Genomic DNA, 11,871 nt, shown 5'->3' with positions numbered 1-11,871 from the left:
GGGTGAGGTCTAGTAGAGTTATGTCACTGACAGTAGTATGCCTTGAAGGAGATGTGGGGACCATGGTCTCTTCCTCTTGGCTTCTTGGACGCGTTTTCCACCATGTCCCCAAAGCAGCAGCGTCAGTGTCCTTGTACTGAACACTGAAACTGTGAGCCAGGGCCTTCATAGATGGTTTGTCATGGAACTGGAAAGCTGACTCAGCATCCAGTGATGGCAAGGTTAAGCTGCGCTAGTGTGAAGTTTCTGAAAGCCTTTGGCACCTGACAAGCAGACAATGGTGTGAACCACTGCGGATTACCCTCCCCAGGGCTTTGCTCTCTGGGGTTTCACTTACCCATGCTCCATGGTGATCTGAAAACATTAAATGGAAAAATAGGCAATTCATAAGTTTCAAGTAACTTTATTATGCTATATTGCCATGGTTATTCTGCCTTACCCTCGTCATTTATCATACACAGTGCTTAATATAGAGATTAAACTAATTTATAGGCATGTTAATCTAGGAACATTTAAAGCTTACAAAGGGTTTGGTACTGTCCATAGCCTCAGGTATCTCCTGAAGATTTTGTAATATGTCTGGGTGAATTTGGACTATGACTTCAGGCTAGTACATTTTTCTGTATGAAGAAAAGCCATTATAAAGACCCTCCATGTACTCAAGGGACTGGGTTTCAGTGGACAGATCATGGCAACTTGATTGATCTTCAAGTTTCTCTTATGATATATCAAAATTCGTCCTTGTGCTGAACAAGAAGATGGTGTAGAGGGGACTGGCGAATAACCCTTAGTGATCCTTCTCTGGCTCTCAGGGCATGGTGTGCTTTACCAGCTTAGATGCACAGTATTACCAGGAGAATTACAGGTTATCCCCAAACTCATAAATCCTTGTGCTTCACTGTCCGGGATGGATTTTTGTTATCTTGTCACAAGCTAGAGTTATCCAGGAAGAGGAACCTCAACTGAGAAAATTCCTGCATCCGATTGTTCCATAGGCATGCCTGTAGGGCATTGTCTTGATTGATGATGGATGTAGGGGGCCCAGCTCACTGTAGGTGGTGCCACCCCTGGGTAGGTGGTCCTGGGTGGAATAAAAAAGCAGCTGAGCAAGTCATGAGGGGAAAGCCAGTAATCAGGGTTCCGCCCTGGCTTCTGCTCCAGTTCCTGCCTCCAGGTTCTTGCCTTGACTTCCCTTCCCGACTTCCCTCAATGATGGGCTGTAAACTGTAACCTGAGATAGACCCATTCCTTGCTTTTGGTCATGGTGTTCATCCCAGCAATAGAAAACAAACTAAGATATCCACACCTTGCAGAAGGTGGAGTTGCCCAGGGGAAATCACACCCACCAGTCACATGCCTGCCTTTGTGTGTGACGTTGGTGTCCTGCCCATTTGTGAGTCTTGCTCTTCTCAACCCCTTCTGTGCAGCGTGAGTCCACGTGACCCATGTCTCTTGATCATCGGCATGAAAGCTCCCAGGAAGCATCATGGCTCCCAGTCTTGGAGGTGGTCCAGACTGAGCCTCCTCCTTCTGTGGATTTTACACATATCAGTTATGTATATTGCGGTGGTAGCAAATTTCACAAGCGTAGTGGTTTAAAACAACACAATTTAATATCCATTTAAAAAATGTGCACATGGGTGTGTATGTTCTTGTGTATTTGTGTGTGTGCATCTGCATATGCATCTGTGCACATGTATGTGGAGGTTAGAGGTCAACCTCAGATGTCGTTCTTCAGGACACATCCATCCTGTATTTGAGACAGGCTCTCTTACTGGGGTCTGGGTCATGGCTGTTGCCCTGGGATCCTCTTGTCTCCATCTCTAAGGTGCTGAGATTGTAATTATACATCATCATATGGCCTTTAATCTTAATTTACTTATTTAATTTTGAGACAGGGTCTCACAGTGTAGCTCTGGCTGTCCTGAAACTTATCATCATGTAGACAGGCTGGCCTCTAATTCACAGAAGTCTGCCTGCCTCAGCTTCCTCACACTTGACTTGAGGTCCAGGAACTGACCTCAGATCCCCATTTTTGTTTGGCAAGTACTTTTCTGCCTGAGCTCTCTCCTTTACCCCCATATTTTATATCTTAACCGTTCTATAGGTTATAAGTTCCTTATTAGTCTCATTGGAATAAAACCAAGACATCCTCAGAGCTATAGAGAGGATGTCTTGCTGGAGGCTGCAGAGAAGAGAGCACTTCCATGCCTCTTCCAGCTTCTAAGGGACAGCTACACTCCTGGGCTCGTGTTCCCTTCCTTTAGCTTCAGGCCAACCATGTTGCTGTCTGTGTTCTTCCACATTTCCCCACACTGTGAATACTAGGAAGGAGTCTCTGCTTTTAATGAAACCTACTAGTAACTCAGACAATCTGTGATAACAGTCTATCTCCTTCAAGGTCCTTAGCGGAATCATATCTGTAAAGTTGCTTTCATCATAAAGCGTCACATGGTTTGAAGTTCTGTGGTCTAGGACAGGGGAATCTGGGGGATGGTGACTTTTGAAGCCACAGTATTGGTCTTTCTCCTCTGGGGAAACCATGGGTTGGGTCAACTCAGAGAGAAGCCTTTGGCACGAAGGATCCTCACAAGAGGATTACAATCCTTGGATTGTAAATAACACCCGTGGGGGAAGCAGTGATCGGAGCAGAATGTGGGGCACAGCCTCCAGCAGCCCACAGGGGTCAACCTTCATTCTTTACTCCTGGAGCAGAGATGGCCAGGCCTGGAAGTCTCTGTCTGATGAACCAGGAGGCGCACGCCACAGGCTGTGGAGACCTTCCTGCAGGCGCCTGTAGGCAGCTGCTCAGGAGTACACACAGCCAGTCCTTTACGGAAGGGGCCTCCCTGGAGCAACATGGCCATGTCCACCACAAACAGGCAGCTGCACTTCTCACAGTGCCTCAAGGAGACAGAAACTTTTATTGATTTGTAGAGACGAGAGTGGAGCCATTTATTGAATGTGTAGCACGTGCCTTGTTAAATACTTCCTTCCTACAGACATCAGTCTTTCAACAACCAGCTGTTGAAAGAGGAGGAAGCAGCTGCCTTTCCCCAGAGCAGTTAGGAAACTTTGTATGGTATCTCAGTAAAGGGTGGAGTTGGTATTAATTATTAATTCCCATGTTGTTTTAATATAAAACTTGTGCTCTTATTTTAAACCTCTTTTTCTTCCTTTCTTTCTTTCTTTCTTTCTTTCTTTCTTTCTTTCTTTCTTTCTTTCTTTCTTTCTTTCTTTCTTTCTTTCTTTCTTTCTTTCGTGTGTATGTGTGTATGAGTGTGTGTGTGTTTACCTGTATGTGGGCACATGTGTATAAGTGTATACATGTTAGTGTGTAGGTGTATATGTGTGTGTGCATAGGTGTGTGTATGTACACGTGTATGCACATGTGTATGAGCGTGAGTGAGTGAGTGTGTGTGTGTGTGCATAGGTGTGTGTATGTACACGTGTATGCACATGTGTGTGAGTGTGAGTGAGTGTGTGTGTGTGTGTGTGTGTGTGTAGGCCTGAGAGTGATGTCAAGAATCTTCTTTGTTTTCCACCTTATTTGGGACAATCATGGTCTCTCAGTCAAATGCAGAATTCACTGATGGGGCTTGTCTTTACTGGCCACCTTGGTGTGGGAATCACTGTCTCTGGCTTCTAAGGCTGGCTTTGCACAGGGCTGCCATGCCCACCCAGCATGGTTTTGAGGATCCAAACTCAGATCCTCTTTCTTGACAAACACTCTGACCTCTGAGCATCTCCTTAGGCCAGAATCTAGTTTCTTATCCATTGCACCCAAATGTTGCTAGTCTCCAGGGCAGGGTTTGATGAACTCTTTTTGTAAAGGCCAAACCATAAATATTTTTGGCTTAATGGGAAGAGCTGGTTAGTTTTCTTGTTGACTTGATACAACCTCAACTTGTCTGGGAAGAGGGAACCTCAGCTGAAGAACACCCTTCATCAGACTGGCCCATGACCTTGTCTGTGAGGAATGACCTTGGTTGATGATTGATGAGGGTGGGTCAGACTTCTATATCCTAGGCAGATGGGTCAGCACTGTATAAGATGGCCAGCAGAGTAAGCCAGAATACTCCTTTCTTCCATGTTTTCCACTTCAGTCCCTGTTTGAATTTCTGCCCTGACTTCCCGAGATGATGGAGTGTGACCCATCAGGGCAAGATGAAGTCAACTGTTTCCTCCCTGTGCTATTGGTTATGGTGTGTGTCAATCACAGCAACAGAAGAGGAAAGCAGAACAGTGGGTCATGTGGCCTCGGTCCCGATTTCTCAGCTCTGCCATCATGAAGCAGAGGAAGTCTTAACCTGCCAGCAAATGGGACTGCTGGACTCCCGATTGGGACTTCATACATACACGTGTCTGGTTGGACTGGGCCCATATACTACCCTAGGAAGTTAAGTTGAGAAACTGGAGTTGTCTCTCTGTCTTCTGTTGAATTCTAAGTCCCCTGTGCTCTGGAGGGAAGTTGCTGTGCCCTTTCCTCCAGAATGCAGCCATTGTCTTTAAAATGTCAATATCTCTAATGAAGAGACACTTGAGGTAGGGCAGGAGGGGCACTTGTGAGTGTTGGAACTGAGAACCAGGTGCTGATTTATTGACCATGGACAGACTTTTTCCTGTCAAAGCTGCAATTTTCTTATTTGTTAAAAAGAGAGCAGTGTTTATCGTTTCACAGTTTGTTATCAAAACAACACGAAGTGTGATGCGATAATGCATCCACAACACTCTTCCTGTGTTTGAACAGATACGTGTTTGGGCTAATTGGTTCATTAAACATGCTCCCCGTGGGACGGCGGGAGAAAGCAGTGTCTACAGAAAGAGACGTTGTGTGGGTGAGGAGGGCACAAGCAGGTGGGCCCTTCCTGGAATAAAGTGCTTGCTTTTTCTGTTGTTTAGTACGTAGTATGTCTCATCAGTCCGGACCAGCTCTTGCTAAAGACCAAGATGTCTCAGTTAGCTTTTGCTATGTAACAGGCAGCTTCACGATTCAACAACTTAAACGGATTCTCAAGTGTTTATCTCACGGTCCCGTTAGGTTTGGTCTGCTGTGGGATTGGTTAATGTTAACTCTCTGCTCTTGAGTACGTGATCATTTGGTGGGTGGCCCTAGTGCCGTCAGGCGATGGATCCTCTCATCCATACGATTGGCGAGGTGGTTGGCGGAGACCACCTCCGGTCCCCAGTTTGGATCTTGTTCCCCCTCCTTCAAGAACAGAGTGGGCAGGCAGCGTGGAGTCCAGACCGGCGGTGCTCCGCTGTCACTGAGGGCTGATGGCATTCAAGGGAGCAAAACAACGACACAGATGGTGGATTTTAATGAGATAGGTTTGAACGCTCAGCGATGCCTAATGCTCTCCCAGAGCCCAGAAGGCTCAAGAAGCATTGCAGCTCAAAGGTCTGGGGGAGTGTCGGGATGCCAAGACATCAGAACAGGCTTGTAGCCCTGAGAGGTGTCCCAGCTGTCACAGACTTTGTGAGCAGCATGTCTGTAGTGGGCAGCCATTCCAGCTTTGGTCTGGAAGTTCCAACCCCCATTGAGGCTTCAGTAATGGTCACACCTACAAGGTGGGGCTGAGAGAGGACCCCTGAAGACCCAAGATCAGGATGGGCCGGCTCTCTTGGTTCCTGGACCCTGGATGCTGGAGGTAGACTGAGCAGAGTTCTCCAGAGAACACCGCCGGACTGTGCCACACCTTTCCCAGACCCCGTGACCTACCTATCCCTTCACGAGTAAGTTACCCCACAAAATAAGCCTCCCTTTTAACTACGTGGAGTGGCCTTAATAGTTTCACCAATACATATCTCTGGCCTGGTAGGTGCTCTTCACATCTGGAGACTGAAAAATGCTGGACAGTGAATTTTTGCCCACAGCCAAAATGTTAGTGTCAGAGGCAGAGACAAGGGTCGGTCCCCTTGGCCTATAGTCCCTGGTGGAGTAAGTCCCCAGCCTGAGGCAGAAGCCTCACACCCAAGGGCCTCCCATCTTCAGTGACTTCATCTTCACAGAGTCTTGGAGGAAGTTGTCTCTCCCTCTTCTGTTATAATTCTAATGTCCCCTGTGTTCTGACGTCCAAATTTATATGGGGCCAGATAACTGACCAAATGTGGACATGCAAATAGGGTGAAAAATAAGACCACTGAGGGATGAGTGGACAATCCTGGCTGGAAAGATGAAGAACCCTAGGCTCACCCAAACTTACTAAATGCTCACAGTCCACCTCTGCAGATAGCCGACACTGAAATGTTTTTGTCAGTCCCCTGGCTCTGCCTGTGTTCAGTCCAGGAACATCTGTCTCTCTTCTGGCTGCTGCACAGGAAGTTACCAGCAATCTGCTTCTGGGGGAATCAAGCCTGCCAGCTGTCAGAAAACTATCAGAGAGCCCCACTGAGGCCCCACATTCCCCTAAACATGGGGTGGCTGTAACAAAGGTGTCTCATTGCCAGTTGGCTGGGGTGTGTGTGTTTGCATGATGACAAGATTCTTAAAGCAGCAAGTGGAAGTTTACAAGATCTCTGAAGGACTACAACACCCATAAACAAATTCCCCAATCCAAACCCTATTTTCCACTAGTTCCTGCTGCTCCCATCACAGCGTGCTCTGTGGCCACCTCTGGGGAGATGTAGAGCTCAATGGGAATTCTGCAGCACGCTGGTCATTCCCAACAGTATGGAGAAGGTGTGCCAGGAAAAACACCCCTTCTCTTTCCCGTTTAAAAGGCAGCCCATCCACGGTTAGCGTAGCTCTCACCCTTCACCAAAGGAGCTCCTGCAGCAGACAGAGACCAGTACAGAAAGCTACATCTGGTCAGAATACAGAGAAAAGGTGACTGTGTGGTACCCAGCCCCAACTGATGTGTCTACAATACAACCCTTATACTTCAGGCTTAGAAACCATTGCAGAAAAGGGGACAAATGGATTGTAAGAGCCAAAGGACCAGATGTCTGCTGGGAGACTGTGCCTTCCATATATAACAGAGAAGCTGCACCCATAAAAATGGTCTTAAAACAAGACCTGAATAATGGTAACACCAGTTGATATGCCATTATGTATGGGGAAAATCTCAAAAGACACCCCCCCTACCCTTAGATGAAGAGCTACAGGCAATAAATGACTTCTGAGGGAGGGAGAATTAATTTCCCTGGGGATGAGACCCCCAAATTAGTTATCCAACTTTAAGTGGTCAGCCCTAAAAACATACACATATAAGTAACACTAAATGAACTCATTGGGTTGTATGTATATATGTATGTATGTACTTGTGTATGTATCTTAGTTAAGGTTTCTATTGCTGTGAAGAGACACCATGACCACAGCAACTCTTATAAGGAAAACATTTAGTTGGGGTGGCTCACTTACAATTTCAGAGTTTGAGTCCATTATCATCATAGCAGAGAGCATGGCGGCATGCAGGCAGACATGGTGCTGGAGAAGTAGCTGAGAGTCCTACATCTTGCAAGCAACAGGAAGTTAATTGAGACACTGGGTGGTATCCTGAGCTTAGGAAACCTCAAAACCCACCCCTACAGGGACATACTTCCTCCAACAAGGCCATACCCACTCAAAGTCACACCTTATAATAGTGCCACTCCCTATGAGATCATGGGGGTCAATTACATTCAAACTACCACAGTATGTATGTATGTATGTAACAAAATAATTAAAGAAAAAGAGGTCAGGAATGTGAGAGGGAATGGGAGGAGTTGGAAGAGGAGGGGGAAATGATATAAGTAGAGTACACATATATGAAATTAAAAAATTATTTAAAAGATGCAACAGTATCCCTCAAGGCATTTTGAGGATGTGTTCACTCAACTGCTTGCTTAGCTTTTACTCAGGCACATCTACTTTACCTACTAAATGGGTGACGACATTTCCCTCGGTGGAAAGTGTATTAGGTAATAATATTTATCCTATGTCCTTGTCAACAACAGTGTCCCCGTCCAAGAAGTGGCCACGAGTCCTCTCCTGCTCTGCTTGCCACTTTGAGTGGACTCGGGCTCCTGAAACCGCTCTTTGTATTGCTGGGGGACTGTTAGCCGTATGTGACAAGGAGAATGTTTTCCACATCCTGGTAAGGAAATCCTCTGTCAGGCGCAGCAGACTTTCCCTGCTCTCCTCCACCTTGGCTCTTGCCAGGAAGGTCTAAATAGGCCCTCTGTAGTCGGTTTCTCTTCAGTATTCCACACCACAGCTCGGTTATAGACCCTGAGCCAGAAAAGCTAGCTTCTGCCCAGAGACCACAGGACCCACAGAACAGAGAGCTGCTTAAGGATGGGGTGTCCAGGCTCAGCCTCCTGCAGACATTTGGTGTCTAGGGGAATGTCCCAGTCCTCTTTCCTCTTCTGTTGCTGGAATAGCTGTGCGTGTATATATTGACTCAAATATTCAACTCCACTTTCCTGTGCCAATGACCTTCTGAGGCAAGAGATTTAACCACTGTGCTGAAATTTACACGTAATCCATTACATGCTACCAAAGTGATGTTTGGAAGCCATGGCCTTATCCGAACTAACTCCCTGTCCAAGATAAATCTTTTCGTCACCATAAATCGATGCCCTTGCCCTGGGGAGTGGGCGGGGGAACCCTGTCCTGTTGCTGCTGTTAGGTGATGGCTTGTCACTCAGTAAACACACAGCATGTAAGATGATGGGAGGCGTCTATGTGTCCTCATGAGTTGCCATTTCCGTTCACTTCTGCTCCTTCGGTGCCTTCCATTTGGGGCTTCTCTGCTTCTTCAGCCGCATCCTCGATGCTACCTTTCTGTTTGGTGATGATGATGGTGGGGGTGTGATGGGTTAGGAGAGGTTGCGGCAGACACTGTTGTCTCTCAGGACCTAGACTTCCGCACAGCGGCTCTCTCTGACTCTAGCTTCCCGGGAGGGTTTCAGTTCTTTGGCACCCTTATGAGATGTGCTTCTGTAGTTCGAATCTGCCTGAAGCGCTGAGTGGGATTGTTCCAGTTGACCTGAATCTGCTCAGGAGGTAAGTTTGACCTCCACATCAGTGGTGTCATGAAGCCCTAGGGTCTCATGGAGCGGCCCTTTAGACTTGGCACAGGCTATTGACAGAGTCCTGAGACAAGGAAGGTCTGGGGCTGTTCTCAATGCTGCCATCTTCAAGTTCACTTGATGTGTTTCTCTGGGGCACACAGTGAGTGATTCCAAGCTGTTGTCCTGGGCTACCTATGGGCATACATGAGCATGTATGACCAGAAAAGAAAACCAGGCCTTTGAAGGTTGCCTCATGTTTCCCTGGAAAATAAATCCTAAGCCAATGGGACGTAGAATTTAAGACTGGAAGAGAAGAAACAGGAAGTGGCATTGTGGTACGCCTCTGTACTTTCTCTACAGTAGGATCTGGCTGGACGGCCTGAAGTCAAGAGGTCTCCCAGACTGCTTCCACATTGGTTTAAGATTTATTTTTAATTATATGTGTCTTGGGGGAGTGTGTAGACTGTAGGGGCCAGAAGTGTCAGATCCTCTGTAGCAGGAATCTTAAAAGTTCTTATTAATAAAATCAAACCTGAGGCCAGTTATTGGGGTGAACACTGGAAAATCAAAGAGCCAGAACAAGCCACAGCTACCTCACCTTGCCAGATCCTCAGCTGATCTTGTTTCCTCAGACTGGAGGCCTCTGAGTCCTCATCCAGAATGGGTCTCAACTGAATTGCTGCTCAAAAGCCTGAATGCTTAACCAGGCCAAATGCTTAACCAGGCCAAATGCTTACCCAGCCAAATGCTTCTAGTTTCTGGTCCTCACGCCTTATATACCTTTCTGCTTTCTGCCTCACTCCCTGGGATTAAAGGCGTGAGTTACTATGCTTGGCTGTATCCTTGAACACATGGATTTCTGCCTCTGGAATGCTAGGATTAAAGGCATGTGCTACCACTGCCTATCCTCTATGTTTAATATTGTGGCTGTTCTGTCTCTGACCCCAGATAAGTTTATTAGGGTGCATAATATTCCGGGGAACACAATACCACCACAATCCTCCTTGTGCTGGAGTTACAGGCAGTTGAGAGGTATCTGATGTGGGTGCTGGGAACTGAACTCAGGTTCTCTGCAAGAGCAGTGCACACTCTTAATATCTGAACTGCCTTTGCAGCCCATTCGTGTCTGTTAGATGTAGGATTTGCACACATGCACACCTGTATGCACACGTAACTCATGGCTGCTGTGGTTATTGAATGCATCCATCCTTGCAATGCCCACAACTACCTTTGGAGCATCATGGCATTACTCTGAGTTCTAGCTTAGGCAGTTGCTTAGGTGGTTGGAGCACATTTCTAGGAGCCCCATTCCCACCATGCTGTCTCCTCTTCAGTTTGCTATTTTATTAAGGTCTGAAGAGCAAGAGAAAGAGTGTTGAGAAGTTTGCAGACCCCGGGTTGTATTCCCTGACCTGTTTCAGTGGCCATGGCCATGATGCAGAGCTCACAGTGGGAGGATCAAGGGACCTGTCATCTCTCTGTCACCCTTCATTTTCTCCTGGGACCTTCCAAGACAACTAATACTGGTCTGCCATGGTACAAACGCCTGTGCTGACACTGAGGATCCCTTAGTAACCTCTTGCCTGCTCCTGCTCTGCCTCCTCTGTCTAGGTCCCCCAGGACATGCGGCCTTTTCTTGTTTTCCTGCATATCTCTGTTTGCTTTGATTCTTCCCGTTTGCAGCACCACACCTGAGCACAGGTGACAGTCACTTTCTAAATTAGCTTACTCTTCTCTGGAGCGATCTGTCTTCTCAGTCAGTGAGAGCTGTGCCTTTGTATACAGTATTCTGTCTGCATGTGTCCCTGCAGGCCAGAAGAGGGCGCCAGATCTCATTACAGATGGTCGTGAGCCACCATGTGGTTGCTGGGAATTGAACTCAGGACCTTTGGAAGAGCAGCCAGTGCTCCTAACTGCTGAGCCATCTCTGCAGAGCTTTGAAACCCCATGTCACAGAGACCACATCACTCATTTGACACACTTATGCTACACAGACACATCCATGCAACCATATGTTTGTTGTTGATGTAAGAAACCCAGCTCCCACCCCAAAGTGGAGAAGAGATAGTTTATTCTAGAGCCAAATATGAGCAACCATGGCTGGGGAACACATCAGGTTCACGCCAATGTTGTGACACGGCGGCAGTTCCGTGAAGTTTTAATAGTGTCAGAATGAAGAACGTCATGTTTTAGACACATTGGTGGGACCATCAAGTAGGTGGGTTACAGTACAGCAGGGGAATGTTTACTATAGACACTGAAAACTTTCTCAGCTCTTGGGTTGGTGGAAGCTGGACATCTGTTCATGCATTCTAAAGGATTTACCTAATAGTCACAAGGATGTTCTCCCACACACAGTGGTGAGCAAAAAATGGCTACTGGGTGAAGGGTAAAGAGAACTCAAGATAGTCTGGCCCTAGATCTGCAGCATTCTAACCATTACACATCACTGAAATTCTAATCTGTCAGTCAACTCCTGTTTATTGTCATAGCTTCTTCCCAGAAGCTCCCATTCACAGTATGTGTGTATGTTTCTATATGTATCTTCTCCATAAATCCTGACTCTTGTGTGATTTTTGTATTTAGAGTATAGCCCAGGAAAATAGCTCAAGAACACATTCACAACCATTTCTTCATTTAGAAAGACTCAAAGCATCCTGTTCCCCTGGAGGAATTCTGTTTGCCACAGCTCAGGACACGACCTTTGTTGGGAAGACTCCAAAAGAGAGGATTTGCTGATGTAGCCTTGAGAGGGATAATGAAAGAAAACATACCTGACCTGGAAGAGTAGACGGTTTGGTACTAATCTTCTGACTGCTAAAATTGAGGCTCCCTAAGGGCAGAGATTTTGTATGGAATCTGACCTAGAACAAA

Source organism: Peromyscus maniculatus, chromosome 12, assembly GCF_049852395.1.
Source record: "Peromyscus maniculatus bairdii isolate BWxNUB_F1_BW_parent chromosome 12, HU_Pman_BW_mat_3.1, whole genome shotgun sequence".
Classification (NCBI taxonomy): Eukaryota; Metazoa; Chordata; class Mammalia; order Rodentia; family Cricetidae; genus Peromyscus; species Peromyscus maniculatus.
Note: the sequence above shows the minus strand (reverse complement) of the source record.